Here is a 22,124-nt window from a genome sequence, read left to right as displayed (position 1 = left end):
TGTCTGGTGCCTTTAGGAAAACGCTGTATTTGTTCAGCTCATTCAGGTTTTTTTATGTAGCAATAGTTCATTCATTCTCTTGCTGTTTAGCATTCTATTATATAAATATACCACAATTTATTTATCTAATCTACTGTTGATGGATATTGGACTGTTTCCAGACCTAGGCAATTAAGAGTAATACTTCTATAAACATTCTTGTGCATGGCTTTTGGGGTACATATGTATAAATTTTTGTTAAATATATGCCTAGGAGAGGAATTGCTGGGTCATAGTGTATGCATATGTCAACTTTAACAGTATTACCAAACACTTCTGCAGAGAGTTTGTACAAATCAGGCTCCTATCACCAGTGCATGAAAATTCTAGAAGCTTCACATCTGCACCAATATTTGGGATTTCAGTCAGTTTTACTTTAGTCTTTCTTGTGGGTATGAAGTGAAATTTCACAGTGGGTTTAACTTGGTATTTTTCTGACTACAAATAAGAGTCAAAATATTTCAGATCTAACTTGGCTATTTGGATATGTTTTTGTGTGTGAAGTAACTGTCCAGGCCTTTTGTCCACTTAAAATATTTTACAATTGAGCTGTATCCCTTTTTTTTTTTTCTCATTAATTTGGAAAAGTGGTTATCTATTCCGCACATTAACACTTTTCAGCTACATGTAATATAAATAATTCCTCCCACTTTGTGGCATCGTTTTACATTGTCTTAATAGTAATCCTAATTTTAACAGAGTCTAATTTACTAATACTCTTTTATGGCTAATGGTTTTATAGTCTACTTAAGAAATATTTTACTACCTCAGGATTTGAAGGTTATCTTCTAAAAGCCCTACTGTTTTACTTTTCACATTTAGATCTACAATACACCTTAATTAATGTTTGTGTATAGTGTGAGGTAGATTTATTTTTTGAATATGATATCCACATAGTATGGTTTCTTTATGATACAATAATGTGGCAACTTAGATTCTATGGAATATGGTAATATTCTCAATTAACCACATTATTTGCAATGACAGAATAGAGCATAACATATTAAAATTTGATGAAAGTTTTGTGATAGGACAGAAACTGATGTATTTAAAACAGAAAAATTGAGTAAGCTTTTAAAATACTAGAAATAAGAAAAGGCTTTTAAAAGTTAGAATTATTTAAATATATTGCATCTATCAATATGAATTCATGATTTTCAATAAATATTCTTAGTTCTATTACCTCATCTAATATACACTTCAGAGAACACAAACTTTAGATCATCTAAACACTAATGTTTACAGACGTTTAGTGAAATCTATCTTTTGGATAGAGAAAACCAAAATGTATCCAGAATATGTTGTTGTCAGACTATAGGAGTACTTTCAAAGTTATCATGAATAGCGCTAAGCAGGACATGAATTCCAACCAAAAGGATAAAAATAAAAGTAATAATTAAACTTCACTGGAGAGAGTTAACCTTTAAAGGGTCGTGGGTTCATAATATTACCTGAAAGGGTAAATAATAAAAATTATACTAATTTAAAGTCATGAGTTAAAAAATATATTTGAATATTTTATATTGATAAACCCAAGTTATTTAAATATCATCTTCAAGTTTTTGTCATTGTATAAGTTGACTATCAGAAATGTTAATGTTATATATACATGTTATATATAAATGTCGATATACTATATATAACCATTATTTATTACTTATTTATATATACAAATACATTTACATATCAAAAATGTGAAACAAATAAACGTTATATTCAGAATTAACTCAAATATACATATATTTTCATAAATTATAGGTAAAATTTTATTATAATGTGTTGGATACTATAATACCATTTGTCTCTAATATGTCTCTACCCAGAGACTTGAAAGAGTCGTAAGAAATAAGACAAGAAGAAATTTTCCTTAAAGTCTCAATATTATCTAAAGTAGAGATTCTCAAATTTGGTCCCCAAACAGTAGCATCAGCTTCACCTGGTGATTTGTGAAAATGCAAATTCCCAGACCTTCTGAAGCAGAAATGCTGGAGACGAGGTTTAGCAGTCTGTGATTTTAAAGCTCTCCTGGTGATCCCAACGTACATTACAGTTTAAGAACCACTGATCTAATAAAATTATGTAAATTATTGCATAGCCTGAGCTATAAAGCTAAATTGTGTTGGACATTTAACACTGTGAACCCAAGTTCACAGGAGCTTGACTGACTATAGACCAAATAATCTACATTTTTCTCTGCACCACTGAGTTAGGACTTGTCATTTTGAGGCCTCACTAGACTCAAACTTTACTAGAGTATGAATTCAAATCCAGATATGTCTTAACACAAGACCACAGTCCAGACAACATCATTCTCTGTCTCTCCCAACATTCATTTCAGCTCTGCACACACATACACACACACACACAAAGGACAGAAGAAAGTCACTTGCTTAAACTGAGCTTTTACCAAATCTTAGGCTGTGTGTTTGTGTGTGTGTGTGTGCGTGTGTGTGTGTGTGTACGTGTGTGTGTGTGTGTGTCTTGCTTAGTTGTGGCCGACTCTTCTCAACCCCATAGAACACAGCCCCACCAGGCCCCTCTGTCGATGGGATTCTCCAGGCAAGAACACTGGAGTGGGTTGCCATTTCCTTCTCCAAAAGGAACTCCAGAAAGAAAGTGAAGTCGCTCAGTCGCGTCCGACTCTTTGCAACCCCATGGACTGTAGCCTACCAGGCTCCCTCATCCATGGAATTTTCCAGGCCAGACTACTGGAGTGGGTTGCCAGTTCCTTCTCCACTTAGGCTCTATGCATTTCAGGAACTCTAATCCATACACATGAAGATGAAATGTGAAGAAACCTAAGTTCAGAGAGGTTAAGTATAGTCACCAAAGTCATGCAGCCAGCAAGGGCAGAGCCAAGATTCCACTCTGACTCTTCCTGAATTCACAGTCCAAACATATGTTCCTCAGTATCATATACTTCTAATATGTACACCACAAGAGTTCAATAAAAGTTTATTGGGTGAACAGTGAGTGAAGGAATGACCTGAATTTCTTTGTTAAGGCATTTTCATGGATTCCTTCAGTGGACATGTTCCAAGTAGCTTCCAGAAACTGCAAAGACACACAGACCAACATGACAATTCACTTAAAGTGGGAGTCAGAAAGATACTAGAGTCACTGAGGAAGTCACTGACATCATTAAAATGTTTAGATCCTTCAGGAGAAGGATTTCCATCACTCCATAATCTCAAGCTGTGTGTTTCTCACTGCTCTCTGAAAACAATGAACATACACAAAAGATATAACAGAAAAGTACATAACTTTTTCAATGAAAATGTGAATTTTAATACTTTAAAAAGTAAATTATAATAATGTGAAGCATTCCTGGTTCATTTAATTTAACTTACCTTCCAGAAAACTTCTCAGGGAAACTTAAGAACTCAATATAATTCTAAAATCATTGTAAAATTACATGAAATAACATAAGGGGATGGATGTAATAGTTGCTAATGTTTCATGGAGGAGTCATGGGGCAAGGGAGAGAAAGAAACAGATTAAGATGCTGCAGACATTTGTTACTTGAATAGCAGCAGGAATGGAAATCACATAGGGGTAACATTTTAAAGCTGTGTGTGGGAGGCACTTGCACAAAATATTTTGTCAACAGGATTTCTGCGTACACCTCTCACACACTGCTTAGGAAATTTACCCCAGAATAGAGATTCTCAACTTTTTTTTTTTTTTCCCTCACAAGCTGTCTAGCCTATGTAATTAAAGTCTGCCAGTAGAATAGCATTCAGGTGCTGACAAGATGGATCATTCCCTAGCCTTTGCCATAGAGAGACAAAGCTAGACATTTTCATTTCACTCAACTACAGTTGTGAAAAATAATCTCTCTCATCTGCCTCCTAGAGCAATCTCCACTGCTGGCTTCCTGCAAAGTTTCTCTGCCAGGTCCAGATGACATTTTTCCTCTGTTTTGCCAGTCGACATTCACTCTCTCCAAGCACATTTATTAATATTTGATCAAACGCGTGGTAACACCTTGAATCTTTATTCATGGTAATAATAAAAAATCATGGTAAAGCTCTCTAAAAGAGCTCACTATAAAGTAGAATCTGTTGTGAGAGGCTAAGAATCATTGATTTTCTCTTTATTTATTTATAAGTATGTAATCCCAACTTCCCAAAGCATTATCATGTGTATAGTTATTAGATTATGTTAACAGTTAGACTCAAGTTTGCACATTAATTAGCTCAAATCTCATCATATAATATTCAAAGATTCTTTGGGCCATACACATTAAACTCTCCCTGCAAAGTCTTAGTTATTTGTGGGCATAACACTCTCTCTTTAAATCCTACATATACACAAGGAAAAACACACATATATACACGGGCTCAAACACACAAAAATATAACTAGTTTTCCATTGAACAGAAATGGGAAAACTTTTTCTGCTAAAGATCAGATGGAAAACATTTATGCATTAGAAGCCATACAATTAGATTCTTAATTATTCCATTATAGTACACATAAACAAGTGAGCATGCCTGTGCTCTATGAATAAATAAAACTTTATTTACAAAACCAGGCTGCGGAGTAGAGTGGGTCTGTTAGTTGGAGTCCCTCACCTCCTATCTAACAGAGTGTATGTGCTTAGTTGCTAGTCGTTTCTGACTCTTTTGTTACCCCATGACCTATAGCCTGATAGGCTCCTCTGTCCGTGGGATTTTCTAGGCAGTTATCCTAGAGTGGGTGGCTATTTCCTTTTCCAGGGTATCTCTCTGACTCAGGGATTGAACCTGTGTCCCCTGCATTGCAGGCAGATTCTTTACCACTGAGCCCCCAGGGAAGCCATCTAAGACTATGCTTGCATTGAATTAGCCTCACTGTCCATCCTAGGTGTAATCAAGTGAGAAAGTCTTTGCTACTATATGCTCTCTGTATTCAGGAATGCATTTTTTCATAGATATAGTATTTTTTATTGTTGCTGTTTCTTGAAACAGTATTTCCCATTTCAGAAGAGCATCTTTGTATTCTAATGGTACAGTCTGCAGATAATATTTGATTAGGATATTCCAATTCTAAATGGCTCCTGAGCCCTTAGATCTGACATACTGATACTCTGTAGTCCACAGGCCATAAACAACTGAGGACATTTGTTAAACAGTAATTACTATTAGGCCAGCTTTATAAATACTACAGCCCATATACTTTGAAGGCTTTTATCTGTGTTAAAGAACGCATAGGCAATTGACTGAAATAATAGTACTCTCATTTATAGAAGGTCTTTATTCAAGAGGAAAAGACTCAAATAATAAATACTGTTGAAGTATTACATTATATTCTATTTAAGTTTATGGTCACTTTTATCTATTCAATAAACATTTAATGAAAAACTGCTAGTTTCAGGTACTGAACTAGATACTGAGATATAGTTATAAGTAACACATATGTGCATCTTTATTTTCTTGGGCTCCAAAATCGATGTGGACTATGACTGCAGCTATGAAATTAAAAGACTCTTGCTTCTTGGAAGAAAAGCTATGACAAACCTAGACAGTATATTAAAAAGCAGAGACATTACTTTGCCAACATAGTTCCATATAGTCAAAGCTATGGTTTTTTCCAGTAGTCACGTATGGATGTGAAAGCTGGACAATAAAAAAGACTGCCAAAGAAATGATGCCTTTGAACTGTGGTGCTGGAGAAGACTCTTGAGAGGCCCCTGGATAGCAAGGAGATCAAACCAGTCAATCCTCAAGGAAATCAACCCTGGATATCTATTGGAAGGACTAATGCTGAAGCTGAAGCTCCAATACTTTGGCCATCTTATGTGAACAGCTGTCTCATTGGAAAAGACCCTGATGCTGGGGAAGACTGAAGGCAGGAGGAGAAGGGGTGTGTGACAGATGATGAGATGGTTGGATGGCGTTACTGACTCAATGGATGTGAGTTTGAGCAAACTCCTGGAGATGGTGAAGGACAGGGAAGCCTGGCATGCTGCAGTCCAAGAGATCGCAGAGTCAAACACAACTGAGCAACTGAACAACATGTGCATTCTGAAAGAAACTAGAGTCTAGGGTGATTATTAGACTCTTTCTATAGTCTTCTTAACCCTTAAATGCAATATCCAGTGTATTTCACTAGCTTGAGTGCTCAAGTGGATTTTGTGAACAAACTAAAATGACTCTGGAAACAACTGACTAAAATTTACTAGCAGAGATTTAACCACTTTTCCAGGGAAGGCCCAAATCCTCAGTGACACTTAAATACGTTCATGAATTAGTCACTATTACAGCTCATCTTCGATTACTTGACAGAAGAGCAGGTTCTGAAACCTTCCTCTTAGGGCCAGACTCCATAAATGTAGATTTCTGAATAACTCTAATAGTCTTTGCTGGACGTCTCTAGTTCTACCGACAGAAGAGCCAGGTGGTCACATTTGCTAATAACTGTGCCAGAAGCCCTAGAAGTTCTCAGTGATGTCACTCTGACTGAACTTATTGCTCTCATTACTGCTGCAGCATCACTCATGGGACCGCTATTCCTCCTGTTTCATTCTAAGCTTCTGTCAGTTAATCCAAGCAACTTTCTTACAACCAGAATGCATACTTTCCCCTCTTTACTGAAAACTCAGTAAAGAATGCCCCATAGCATAACTGTGTGGATTCTCAGGGTTGAAATTCTTTGGTGGTTTGACTCCTTCCATATACAGCAATGTTTCTTTAAGCAAACCTGTGAAGTCAAGATGGTGAGGTCAGGAGGAGTCCTAAATTACCTGCATTGCATCACAGCCAATAATCCTCCTACAACTGCCTTTCTCCCTGACTCCAGCATTTGATATCTTTGTAATAAATTTGGGTATTGATCCAGAGACAATCCTCTCTAAAGTAGCATCTATCAGACATGCTCTATATTTTTGAATCACAATTTAGGAATCTCCTATATCTGTGGACACGACACACGAAAACAGATATAGGGAACTTTGTTCTCTCTCAATCTTAAACACCCAATGAATGGGGGAAGTACAAGTCTTCACTTCATTTATTAAGAGCATCTCAGCTCTCCAGGTTCTTGTCCAGATAAAATAAATGTATAACTTATTTCTATGACAGTCAGTATCACTAAGGACAGTCAAAGTAACTATAGCAGAAGCTTTATTTTAGATAAAAATCTCCAAAGAATATCATTCATATCCTAGCAATGATAAAAGCTGAAAATCTAAAAAAAAATTCATAACTTTTTTCTTGAGCCCATCAGAGAGAGAAGTTTGCCAAGCAACCAAATATCAAAAAAGAACAAGTTCTTCCAAGGACAGACAAAACACAAAAAGAACTATACCTTTGGCAGAGTGTGGGAGACTTAGGTGGTCACCACACAGGCGGGTAAGAAGGAGTCAATTTAAAAAGGAACAGAGAGTAAAAGGCCAAATGTGGGCTAATCTTATTTTAGAACAGAGGGATGTACAAAACATAAGTGAAATTCATATTCATTTACAAGATTTTACCATTGGCCTCCATTATGTACTTAGAAAGAAGACTGAGAGGAGGAAAGAAGAGAAAATAGCTGTGTTCAGTGGTCCAGGCATGTAGAAGTTGATTGGCAGCTGTTAGTAGGCAGACATGAATCCCTGCTCACTCCACAGATCCTTCTCTCCTACAAAGCAAAGTTTAAAACAACTTGGGGAAGAACAGCAAATCTGTTACTCTCAGGACCCAGACAAAGGTCTATTAGGACTAAGAGAATAGTAGCAGAAAAAAAAAAAATCCTCTACTGTAACTGCTGAGGGAAGAATAAGAATCTCCTGCCCAAGACTAAGTACAGCTGCAAGGAAGTTTGGTTGCCAAGGTGAGGAGGACCGGGAATATTGAAATAGACTCATTGCCAAGACCTATAGCCACAGAGTTTGCTTAGACTGAGTCAGGAGAGCAGCAAGATCATAGAGATCTAAGGATTTCTGAAAGCAGAGAAGAAATAGGAATACTGATACCAGTACTGCAGATCACATTCTAAGTACAAAGCAAAAGGAGCCCACTGCCTGAGGATTTGAAGCCTGTAGAGCCCTGAGAGTAACAATAAAAACAACAAATCAAAACTAGTTCACTGCTGATGGACAGACTCAAATCCCCATCCTGAGTTTAACAGTAGACTTGTACCAATTTCAATGGCTACTTACCATTTACTGTTTTATCTACTGTTCTATACATGAACATAGGCATTCAATCAAATATGAAACACAAAAGAAAGAGAAAAAATATCCACTGGCAAGAGATAAAGCAATTAATATTACCAGACTCAAAAGATGACACAGATGCTGAAACTATCAGACAGACAGGAACTTTAAAATAGAGGCAATTAATACATTAAGGGGCATAGCAGAGAAAGTTGACAAAATCATGAACATATGGTGAACATCAAGAGATTGGAACTATAAGAAAAAGTTAAATAAAGATACTAGAAATAAGTGTGATGTTAGGAATGAAGAATTCTTTTAATGGCATAATTAACAGACTTCAACACAAGAGAGGGAAGAAACAATGATTTTAAAGTTAGGTCAATACAAATTATCCAATTGGAAGACAAAGAGAAAAGGAAAAGAAAAAAAGAGTAAATCCCAAGAACCATGGAATAATATTAGAACATTAAGATCCTTGTAATATTTAGTCCCAGAGAGATTTAAAAAATGTGAATAGGCCAGAAAATAAGTTTGAAGAAATAATGTGGGAAAGTATATAAAAATGAAGAAACTGGGAGGCATGATCATGTAGCAGAGTACTAAGACCCTGAACTCAAATCTCTCCAGGAATACATAAAAAATTCAACTATTTTTAAGCAACTCTCACTGAGAACAACCTGAAGACTAGCAGAACAGCTCTACCATATCCAAGGCTGCAAAGAAAGAACCACACAGATTCTTGTAGGAAGAGAGAAGTGATCTAGTTGGGAACCAAACCTCAAGTGGGTGAGGCACAAGAGAGGGGAATATCACAGGCTTGAGGATCCTCCCTAAAGAATAAAGGGTTTGAGCCACATATTAATCACCTTGGCCCTGGAACCAGACACTGGGATGATAAATAAACCTCCTGAACTTGTCTGAAAACCAATGAGGCTTGCTGCAGGGTAAGAGGGTACACAGCCCTGCCCACAGATAGAGTGGTGACTTACCATCATTCAGCCTGGTAGAAGGCAATGGCACCCCACCCCAGTACTCTTGCCTGGAAAATCCCATGGACGGAGGAGCCTGGTAGGCTACAGTCCATGGGGTTGTGAAGAGTCAGACACAACTGAGCGACTTCACTTTCACTTTTCACTTTCATGCATTGGAGGAGGAAATGGCAACCCACTCCAGTATTCTTGCCTGGAGAAATCCAGGGACAGAGGAGCTTGGTGGGCTGCCGTCTATAGGGTCCCACAGAGTCGGACACGACTGAAGTGATTGAGTAGCAGCAGGAACAGCAGCAGCCTGGTAGAAACCCTGGCTTGCATCTGGCTCCTGCTCTAGACCCTCTGACTCCAGCCCTACATCCCATCAAGGCAGCAGCAGGCAGTGCATGCTGGAAGAAGATAAAACCCATGTTCCAGCCAGACTTGGCTTTCCTATCAGTTTTAAACAAGTAGGTATATCTATAGGTTGATAAATATAAGCTTCATGGTAACCACAAATCAAAAATCTACAATAGACACACAAAAAACAAATAGAAAGGAACCCAAACACAACACTAAAGAAAAATCATCAAGCAACAAAGAATCTAAAAGAAGAAACCTAAAAATAACCAGAAAAAAAGTAACAAAATGAGAATAAGTATATACATATCAATAATCACTTTAAATGTCAATGAACTGACCACTCAAAAGACACAGGGTGGCTGATGGTACAGAAAAAAAAAGATTCAACTATATGTTACCTATAAGAGATTCACTTGAGAGCTAAAGACACACACAGACTGAAAGCGACGAAATGAAAAAGATAGTGCATGCAAATAAAGACAAAAGAAAGCTGAGGTGGCAATGCTTGTATCAGACAAAGCAGACTTTAAAACCAAGTCTGCAATAAAAACAAAGAATGGCATTATATAATGATAAAGAAGTCAATACAAGAAGAGAATATAACATATATAAATATATATTCACCTAATGTAGGAGGGTCTAAATATAAGTGAATACTAACAGATACAAAGGGAGGAACTGATACAATATAATAATATTGGGAGACTTTAAAACCCCACTTATATCAGTGGATAGATCATCCAGATTGAAAATCAGTAATTAAACACTGTCTTTAAATTATATATTGAACCATATGGACTTTATAGATATCTATAGGATATTCCATTCAAAATCAGCAGACTATATAATCTTTTCAAGTACACATGGAACCTTCTCCATGACAGATCATGTGCTAAGCCACAAAACCAGTCTCAATAAACTTACAAAGATTATATCAAGCATCTTTACCAATCACATAGATATGAAATTAGAAATCAATTATAGGAAGAAAAATGGAAAAAACACAGTTTATGAGTAAACAACTGCTACTAAAAAACCAATAGGCCAGAGAAGAAATTAAAGAGGAAATCACAAAATACCTTCAGACAAATGAAAATAAAAACACAACTTTCCAAAATCTATGGGACACAACAAAAATGGTTCTTAGTTTATAGTAATACAGGATGATCTCAAAAAAAAGAAAACTTTCAGTAAACAAGCTAACTTTCTATCTAAATCATTCAGACAAAGAACAATAAACAAAGCCCAAAGTCAGTAAACGGAAGATTATAAAGGTCAGAGTGGAAATAAATAAGAGACAAAAAACAATAGACAAAATCAGTGAAACTAAGAGATGGTTATTTGGAAAGATAAACAAAATTGATTAATCTTTATCTAGACTCATTAAGAAAAAAGAGGGAGGGCCTATATAAAGAAAGATGGAAATGAAAGACAAGTTCTAACCAATATCACAGAAATACAGACATTCACAGGGGAATACTATGAATACTTATACATACTAGAAACAGAAAATCTTCCAAGGCTGAATCAAAAATAAACAGAAAATCTAAACAGACCAATTAGTATTCAAATTGAACCAATAATCAAAAAACTCCCAAAAAACTAAAGTCTAGGACCAGATAGCTTCACAGGGAAATTTTATGATACATTTAAAAAAGAGTTAATACCTGTTCTTCTCAAACTATTGCAAAAAAATTGAACAGGAGCAAGCACTCCCAAATTCATTGTACAAGGTTAGCATTTCCCTGATAGCAAAATCAGATAAAAACACTAAAAAAAAAAAAAAAAAAAAGATAATTATAGTTCAGTATCTCTGATGAATTCATGTAAAAAGCTTCAACAAAATATTTGACAACCAAACTCAACAATACATTAAAAGGATCATACATCATAATCAAGTAGGATCAATATCTTGAAAATCAATCCATGTGAAACACCACATTAACAACATGAAGCATAAAAAGCAGCTGATCATCTCAATAGATGCAGAAAAAGCATCTGACAAAATTCAACATTCATTCATGAAAAAAATTCTCAACAAAGTTGATAAAGAGGGAACACATCTCAATATAATAAAGGACATTTATGAGAAATCCACAGCTTATATTCAGTGATGAAAAGCTGAAAGATTTTCTCTAAGATCTGGAATAAGACAAAGATACTCACTTCTGCCATTCTATTTAACATAGTATTGGAAGTTCCAGCCACAGTAAACAGACAAGAAAAAGAAATAAAAGGCATTCAAATTAGAAGGGATGAAGTAAAACTGTCACTATTTGCAGATGACATGTACTAAATATAGAAAACTCTAAAGACTTTAGTTCAAAACTATTAGAACTAACAAAGGAATTTAGTAAAGTTGTAGAATACAGATTAAGACACAGAAATCTGCTGTATATATGTACACTAATAATGAACTATCATAAAGAAAACTCAAAGAAACAATCCCATTTATAATAATATAAAATAGAATAAAATACCTAGAAATAAATTTAACCAAGAAGGTAAATACTTATACTTTGAAAGCCATAAGACACTAATTAAGGAAACTGAAGATGGTACAAATAAATGAAAAGATATCTTACATTCATGGATTTGACAAGTTAATATTATTAAGATATCCATATTATCAAAAATAATCCACAGATTTAATGTGATCCTTATCAAAACACCGATGACACTTTTTCACAGAACTAGAACACAAAATTCTAAAATTTGTATGGAACCACAAAATACCCTGAATAGTCAAAGCAATCTTAATAAAAAGAACAAAGCTCCCTAACTGCATACTATGTTTGTATATTCATATAAAGTTACAATAATCAAAACAGTATCATATAAGGCTTTCCTGGCGGTCCAGTGGTTGAGAGCTGCCTGACAGTGCAGGGCACACGGGCTCGATCCCTGGTCTGAGAAGATTCCACGTGCCTCAGAGTGACTAAGCATGTGTGTCACAACTACTGAAGCCCACACACCTAGAGTCCATGCTCCACAAAAAGTGAAGACACCACAAAGAGAAGCCTGTGCACCACAACAGAGAAGAGCCTCTCTCCTCACCATGAAAGTCCATGAGCCGCAACAAAGACCCGACGCGGCCAAAAATAAAATAAAAACAGTATTTTACAGTCACAAAACCTACACATAGATCAATGGAACAAACTAGAGAGCCCAGACATATACCCACACACATATGGTCAATTAATCTACAACAAAGCAGGCAAGAATATACAATGAATAAAAGACAATCTCTTCCATAACAGATGTTGAGAAAGTGGATAGCTGCATACAAAAGAATGAGATTAGAACATTTCCTCCCAATTTATATGAAAACAAATTCCAAATGGATTAAAGGATTAAATTTAAGACCAGAAACCATAAAAACTCCTATATATGGAGAAAGGAATTGCAACCCACTCCAGTACTCTTGCCTGGAAAATTCCATGGACTGAGGAGCCTGGTAGACTACAGTCCTTGAGGTCGAAAAGAATCGGACAGGACTGAGTGACTTCACTTTCACTTTCACCAAAACCAAAACAGACTGGGATAAACCGAACAAACTAGTGGTTACCAAAAGGACAAGCTTTGGGAAAATGCAAAATTGATGAAGGGGATTAAGAAGTACAAACTTAAGTATAAAATAAGCTACAGGATATAATATACAACACAGAGAATATAGCCAAAATTTTATAATAACTTTATATGGAGTATGGGCTTCCCTGATAGCTCAGTTAATAAACAAAAGTGAAAATGAAAGTGTTAGTCGCTCAGTCTGTGCCTGACTCTTGGCGAATCCATGGACTACAGCCCACCAGGCTCCTCTGTCCATGGGATTTTCCAGCCAAGGATACTTGAGTGGGTAGCCATTTCCTTCTCCAGGGAATCTTACCGACCCTGGGATCAAACCCGGGTCTCCTGCACTGCAGGCAGATTCTTTACCGACTGAGATACCAGGAAGCCTAAGTTGGTAAAGAATCTTCCTGTAATGCAGGAGACCCCAGTTCAAGTCCTGGGTTAGGAAGATCCACTAGAGAAGGGATAGGCTACCCATTCCAGCATTCTTGGGCTTCCCTTGTGGCTCAGCTGGTAAAGAATCTACCTGCAATGTGGGAGACTTGCGTTTGATCCCTGGGTTGGAAAGATCCCCTGGAGAAGGGAAAGTTACCCACTCCAGTATTCTGGCTTGGAGAATTCCCTGGACTGTATGTTCCATGGGGTCACAAAGAATCGGAGCAACTTTCACTTTCACTTCACATTATATGGAGTATAATCATAAAAATATTGAATCACTATGTTGTTCACCTGAAAGTAATATACTATTGTTAAGTCAATTATACTTCAATTTAAATTTTTTTCAGAAATTAGAAAAATAAATAAAGCCATCAAGCCACAGATTCATGGAAATACAGATTCTCTAATCAAGATAAATACAATAAAATTGTCATGTCTTGGTAATCTTATTAACACCAAAGACAAAGTCTGGAAGATAAAGCTAAGAAAGCTGTAAAGACACCTTACATGGAGAAAAACAAGAATAAGAATCACAGCAGAATTGTTAGAAATCATGCAAGCTAGAAGAAAATAAAGTATTACTTTTAAAATATCAAAAGAAAAAAACTTACTAAGTCATAGTTTGGGCTTCCCAAGTAGTGCTAGTGGTAAAGAACCCGCCTGCCAATGCAGGAGATGCAAGAGACACAGGCTCAATCCCTGAGTCAGGAAGATCCCCTGAAGTAGGAAATGGCAACACACTCTAGTACTCTTGCCTGGAAAATCTTGTAGCATGGTGGGCAATAGTCCATGGGGTCGCAAAGAGTCAGACACAATTGAGCGCACATACACATACTTAAGCCATAGTTTTATACCATGAAAAATATTTTGTTTTTGAATGGAGGTAAAATAAAGTCTTTAGTAGGCAAAAAAAATCTGAGTAAAAGTCACTTAACTTCTCTAATAAGCAGAACTATTCTATAAAAGATATTAAAGAAGTTCTTCAGGCAAAAGAAATATGATACTAGATAGGTACTACCCAATCTAAACAAAGAAGTAAGATGCATTAAAATGGTAAAAATAAAAGAAAACTTAAAAGACAAATTTTATATATTTTCAATGACTTTCATATATTATCATTCTTATTTAGTTATCTATTAAAACTATAACACATTTAAGGTAAAATATATGAAAACAGTTCAAAAGTAGGAGTTGAAAGCACTGTTATAAGGTTCATACATGATATGCAAAGTGGTATAATATTATTTGCAGATAGATTGTGAAAAGTCAGACATAAAGTTAAAATGGATAGTGTAAACTTTATAACAACTAAAAACTGAAAAACACATATCACTAAAAACTAATAATGGAGATCAAATTATAAATAAAAATTGAAACTGAAGAAGCAGAAAAGGAGGGAAAATGGAACAAAGGATAGAGCAAATAGAAAATACCGTTCAACATGGTCATTTAAACCCATCCATATCAAAGATTTATACTAAAGGAACAACAGGTAAAAATCCTCATTCAAAGGAATAAAACCAAAACAAAGCAAAACTGAAACATACTGTCTACCATTAAAAAAGAAAAAAAACACTTTAAACATAAAGATATAGATGAGTTAACACTAAAATGACTAAAAAGGATGTTATCAGTAATTAAAAATTAGAAAGTTAGATTAATATCAAACAAAGTAGAGTTTAAAACAATAAATCCTCTCAGAGGCATACTGCCCAAAGGTAAAAGGGTCAATTAATCAAGATAACCTAAAAATCATCATGTGTCTAAAAATTTTTTTTTAAAAAAAGAGCTTCAAACAGATAGGAAAAAATATAAAACACAAAAATTATAGTTGGAGACTTCAAAACTCTTCTCTGTGTAACTGACAGAAAAAGAAGACATAAAATCAATAAGGATGTAAAATAATGGAACAACACTATCAACCAACTTTAACCAGTTATAGAATGCTACACTCAATAACAGCATAAGATACAATTTTCAACTGCACAAGAAACAGTCACTGAAATGGACCACTTTCTGTGCCATAAAACAAATATCAACAAATGTAAGAGAACTGAAATGACCAAAATGGCATAAAATGCAAATCCAACTGTCTTGAGTCTCAACCTGCTCCTGACACCAGTGTCTTGCTATTCACACTGTCCACACTGTTCGCTGAACCCAGGGGAGGCAGGGTGGGGGTGAAGAAGCTGAAAGAAGGCTTGAGGGGCCATAGGAACTGCAGACATGGTTATTCTCTCCTGGCCGATGCAGCAGATGCAGCCGTATTCTCTCCTGGATGACCCAACAGACACAGCCGTGACGCAGCAGCAAAGGCCACCCCCTTTCTATGTGGGGCTCACACATCCCTACAGCACCAAGTAACTCATAACCAAGTGAGCACTTCGTGATGTACATGTGCAGCACCACAAGTGATCTCAGCCATTACACAACCATGCAGAGTCATTGTTTACACAACATGGGGTGAGAAGTCATGAGTGTGGGATGAGAGACCTGAACAAACCATCTTGGCCCCACACCACCCAGCAAAGTTAAACCACAAGTAAGCAAATAACCCAGGTTAGAGAGGAAATCAAATGATAAACTAGAAAACATTCATCATGAAGTCACATGTCACACATTGGTGAATCTAGCTACTATAGGGTTTAAGAGAAAATGTGTACTTTTACATGCATATATTAGAAAATAAAAAAAAAAAGGTTTACCTTCAACAATACAAGTGCCCACTTTAAAAAACTAAAGAAAGTAAATTAAACCAAGGTAAGCAAAAAGAAGAAAGTATTACAGATAAGGAAAAAAAAAACAATGAAATTAAACAAGAAAAAACAGAAAATATTTGTAAAATTTATATCCATAAGGATATATAAAGAAGTCTTATAACTCAAATATGAGGAAACTGATGATCTAATTAAGAAGTAGGCAAAAGGGTTACACAAATGTGTCACAAAAGAAGATATACAAAGAGTGAATAAACACAGGAGAAAACTGACAATACTGAAGTGGACATGGAGCAACCAGCACTCTCATACATGGTGGAGGGATCGCAAAATGATACAGCCACTCGGAGGCACAGTTTGGTAGCCTCTTAAAAGTTAAACATACAATTTCCATACAACCCATCAACACAGCCCCTAGTATTCACATAAGATAAATGAAAACATATGCTTCACCAAGTACTGCACATTGAATATGTATAGATTTATTCATTAGAAAAAAACTAGGAATTGCCAAATATTCATCAACTGACAAATGGATTAACAAATTGTGGTCCCCCTTCTAAAGAAATGCTACCGACACAATGCCAAGGAATAGGCCACAGTTATATTCAACAACGTGGCTGAATCTCAAATACACTACTACAAGAAGGCAGAGTCAGAAGGCTACATAGCTATGATTCAATGTATATCACATTCTAGAACAGGCAAAACTGTAAGTACAGAAATCAAATCACAGATTGACAGAAAATAGAGCTGATGGAAAAGATTGACACCAGTGGGCCATATGGAAAACTTTCACTATAATAGGTATATTTAACGGCTTGGTAAAGCAGTGATTAATGGCAGTATGCATGTGCCAAACTCAAAAACTAAATACACACACACACACACACACACACACACACATACACAGGATAAATATTTTACATAAATTATATCTCAATAAATATCTGATTTTTTTAAAAATATCTCTTTTAAAAGTCCTATAACTAGTCTTATCATGTATTATTTCTGATGACTTTAAGGGCTTCCCCGGGACTCAGTAATAAAGAATGCATCTGAAATGCAGGAGACTTGCAGGAACAGTGAGTTTGATCTCTGCGTGGGGAAGATCCCCTGGAGAAGGAGACAGCAACCCACTCCAGTATTCTCGCCTGGGAAATCCTATGGACAGAGGAGCCTGGCGGGCCATAGTCCATGGGTTGCACAAGAGTTGGACATGACTGAAAAGGTAAACAACAACAACAAAGGCAAGGAAAAAATACAGGTTTCACCTCTCCATCTTCATGAACTCCAGTGCAAAATTAAGGCTGAACAGCTGGAAAATAACTTTGGCTATTTTGGGCCTTTATATTTTCCAAATGGATGTAACAAGGAAAAGTTTATTGAAAATATAAAATTAATAAACTTAAAAAGAAATAACAAAGTCTATTCCAAAAAATCTCTCAGGAGAATGACTCAACATTTGTGCTAAGGAAACACACGAGGTCTAGGGTTCGGAAGTTGGTAATGAGTGGCATCCTCAAATAGCACAGAGCTTAGCCTCACAACGCAGATGAGTATAAACAAAAACCACACGACACCTCTCTGTACAAAAGTGACCTGTATCTCAAAGTATCTCCGATTAAGTCTTAGCCCAGAGTTCAAGGATCACGCTATAATGAGACAAATAATAACATTTTTATGAGAAAATGATTAAAAGGAATTAAATCTTCATATCATCCAGATCCAGAACTGATCTCCCATACCTCAAAATCTGAATGTCTAAAGAACTTGGAATCACCATTTGCCTTCGATTGGGTAAGACAATATTGAAACCTGTTCCAATCTTCTGAGCTTCCAGGTGGTGTCAGTGGTAAAGAAGCTGCCGGTCAATGAAGGAGACATGAGACATGAGTTTGATCCCTGGGACGGGAAGATCCCCTGGAGGAGGGCATGGGACCCATTTTAATATTCTTGCCTGGAGAATCCCATGGACAGAGGAGCCTGGTGGGCTATGGTCCATAGGGTTACAAAAAGCCAGACACAACTGAAGCAACTTAGCATGCACATACACATTCCAATCTTCCATACTTATTTTAATTAATAAATGTGATGAGTTTATTCTAGGTGTAGGTATCAAGAGTATCACTGAAGCTACTCTTGACTATGATTTTAGAGTTAATTTTCAGGAGACCTTTCGTGACATAATAGAGAGTTATTTCATCTGTGACAGGTATGAATATAAGCCTCTCTCTCAAGAAAGTAGTGTATTATAACAGCATTAGGTTTTTCTTTTTTTTAGAGAGAGGCAAAACACAGAGTCAACCCCTGATAGGGCAGCATTTGTACAGACATCAACTCAGTTCTTCCAAGATAACACTTGTGTTTCTAGATATGAAGACAAAGAACTAAATTTACCCTGGCATTTACTTATTGTAGGCAATTCTTTGCTACAGAAAAACCTTTTTCTTAAATGTCACCATCATTTACAAATCTTACAGTGCTACATCATAACATTTATTGGTGAAATCTGTTGACCCATCAATCTGCAGAGAAACTTGTTTTTCAGTATATTACACAAAACCTCTTTGGTCGACATGGCATGTCATCAATATGTCAACTTACTGTACTGCTTGAGACTGGAGGCTTCAATTTCTCACACTGCATCTTGGCTAAACAGCTTACTTACTATAATTTTACATGCTGACATTATTAGTTTCTCATCTGATGTATGACCTTTCCTGCACAATAGGTTCAGTTAACGTAACTTGATTCTTGAGGCTTTGGACGGAATATGACTTTTTTAAAACAAAAGTTTACTGTGTTTTGAGAACATAATAGCTACTTAAAATAAGCAATAGCTTTATTTCTCAAATGGCTGTGAGCTGCCAACAAAGATCCGTCTAGTCAAAGCCAGTGGTGTTTCCAATAGTCATGTATGGATGTTGGACAGCCAAGCATGTTTTTAATACACAAAGGCTAATAAGGTATAAAAGAGCAGACTAAATGATTGGGAATACATGTAAATCCATGGCTGATTCATATTAATGTATGACAAAACCCACTGGAAACAGTACTCAAAACATGCAGGAAGCTTAGTGAACTGCAGTTAGGAAAAATGCAAAGAGATCCACAAATAGTCACATTATAGTAAAAATTCTGAAAGATAAAAACAAAGAGGAAGCCTTGAAAGCAGCAAAAGAAAAATGATTTCTATCTTACAAAGGATGATTAAAAGCTGATTTCTCATCAGAAACAATGGAGGACAGAAGGCAGTGGACAACATATTTAATGTGCTCAAAGAGAAAAAAAAAGACAAATACTATATCCAAGAGAACTATCTTTTAAAATGAAGGTGAAATAAAGAAATTACCAGATAAAAAGTGAGAGAATTTGTTGCTAGCAGACCCATATTGCAAAAACTATCAAGGGAAGTTATTTGGGCCGAAAGCAATTGAATCCAGATGAAAAAAATTTTCAAGTCCACACGGAAAACAAAAACTCAATGGCAAAGATAACTGGGTAAACTACAAAAGACAGTAAAAATATATATTTCTCCTACATTGTTGAATTATTTTATGATTGTATAAAATAAAATGCTTAGCATATCACAAAAAAATAAAAAATAAAAATAAATAAATAAAAATTTAAAAAAAATAAATAAATAAAATAACTCCATATTGAAGTAAAAAAAATAAATAAATAAATAGCTAAATGATAAAATAATAAAATAAATTTCACAATATAATCCAATTCTAATACAGTCTTCACTTTGGTTCAGTCAGTCAGTTCAGTCGCTCTGGAGAAAATATGGAGAGGAAGCTAAGTTGTGGTATGTAGAAGTTTCTTTCTTATGTTGAAAAGCTTCCTCAATTTTCTTGTTGCCCAGGAAGAGTTTGTTTAATCCTGTGAGTCATTCAGCAGAAAAAAAGGACAGGGTGAGGGAAATAATTTACGGGGAGAAGCCAGCATGATCATCATACTGCTCCATCTCCCTCTAATACAGCAGTCGTCAATAATCAGCAATTTTCCTTCTCTCATGTTGGAAACAGAATAGACTGAACCAAATGAAATGGCCCTTCCTACTGTGGACTGCCATACAAGGCTGACACACTTATAATAAAAATTCTGCTGGTGCTATGCTCAGTCAATACTCACTAGTGGCAGAGTTAGAATTGCAAAGCATTCAAAATTTAAATAAAAACTATTTCACTAATCATGATCTCTCACGGAACCTCTAACCACATTTTGTAGAACCTTAACCAAGAAACTCATTAAAAGACAACTGCAGTAAAATGAATATAATATTTCTTTTCAGTGAAACCACAGAATTTCTGAAATAAATTATAAATTCAGAATTTGATGCCTAATAAGATATTTTGGCGGGGTCTATAAAGATTATTTTAGTGGGCAAATATAGACTGTTCAATGAATAGTTCTGGCAAAACTGGCTAAAAATTTGGAAGAAAAGAAAAATAACTCCTAGTATCCTAAAATAAGATAGATTAAATGGTTAGCAACAACAAAAACCAAAAGATTTGCAAAGAACTCTAAGAAACTGTATGATCTTAGAATCAGGGAGATTTTCAGAAAAGAGAATAAATAGATTAAAACTACTGTACTGAAAAGGATATCATTAAAAATTAAAAGAAAAATTTTGTCCTAAAAAACATATTATGTAGATGACAGATCATGGGTTAATCTGTATAATATACAATAGCTATTACAAGCTGAAAATAATAAAACAAATTATTGATAGTATAAAAAGATACAAATTATAAGAATAGAATATTCACAGAAGAACAAATCCAAATGAATAATAAATAAACATGGAAAAATGTGCTCAATATCACTAGCAGGGAATTGCTGATTTGAGTGACAATAATATCTAAGTTCTAGAGTCTACAGGTCTTTCTGGTGGCAAATGATCTCATATTATTATTGAGAATGTGAAATGCTATAGCTCTTTAGAAGGCAATTTAGTAATATCCACCCAAAATATTCCGTGGATGGAGGAGCCTGGTGGGCTACAGTCCATGGGGTCACAAAGAGTCAGACACAACTAAGCAACTTTACTTTCACCCAAAAAATAACTCATGGTAATCTACCCCACAGAAATTAAAAGACCAACTCATAAAGATAATAAAAGAATATAAATAAGGATGTTTATTCAACCTTATTCAGTGACCAAGAACTGGAAACAAAGGGACTGCCCAAACAAGCTAGAGGTTATCACTAGCTTGACTGTGGTGTTCCACAACATGCAATATTAACAACCATTAAAAAGAATGAATTTAAAATACAGATGACAGAGACAGGTTTGAAAAATGAGACAATGAGATGTTTTGGCATTGACAATGAGGGTTTTGAAAAAAAAATGATGTTTTGAGTTTGGTAATAATATTTACTGCCTGTAGAGACATCAGTTTTTAAATGGACAAATTGATGCTTATACACCCAGATATCTTCCTAACAAGAGTAAATATTTGAAAAGCCAGCTAAAAGAATGCCCAGGTTTTTGGAAATGTTTCTTCATCCCCCATGAAAGGCAACGAAACACATGCGGAGGTGGCAGGGTTGCCAGCCCTCACCTTCGTCATGCTCCTGACAGAGACAGATGGCAACTTCAGGATTCTCCTCAACACCCTCACCTCTCGGCCATGGTTTGCCTGGTGCAATAAGAATAGATATGGAAAGCTGACATACTTTAGCTTGAGTCCAGCTTCACAATTTGTAAGCTGTATAATATTGGGGATGTTAGTCAGGCTTCCTATGTTACTTCCTGTGAAGGTTAAAAACGTGTGGGAAAGATATTTAAAGTAGAATCAGGCATATATGGTCACGTAATAATACATATTATAACCACTGTTACTGATATCTGTGCCATTGTTACTATTGATATTATTGCTGGTATCGTTGCCAT

This window comes from Dama dama, chromosome 1 (assembly GCF_033118175.1).
Source record: "Dama dama isolate Ldn47 chromosome 1, ASM3311817v1, whole genome shotgun sequence".
In the NCBI taxonomy this organism is placed as follows: domain Eukaryota; kingdom Metazoa; phylum Chordata; class Mammalia; order Artiodactyla; family Cervidae; genus Dama; species Dama dama.
Note: the sequence above shows the minus strand (reverse complement) of the source record.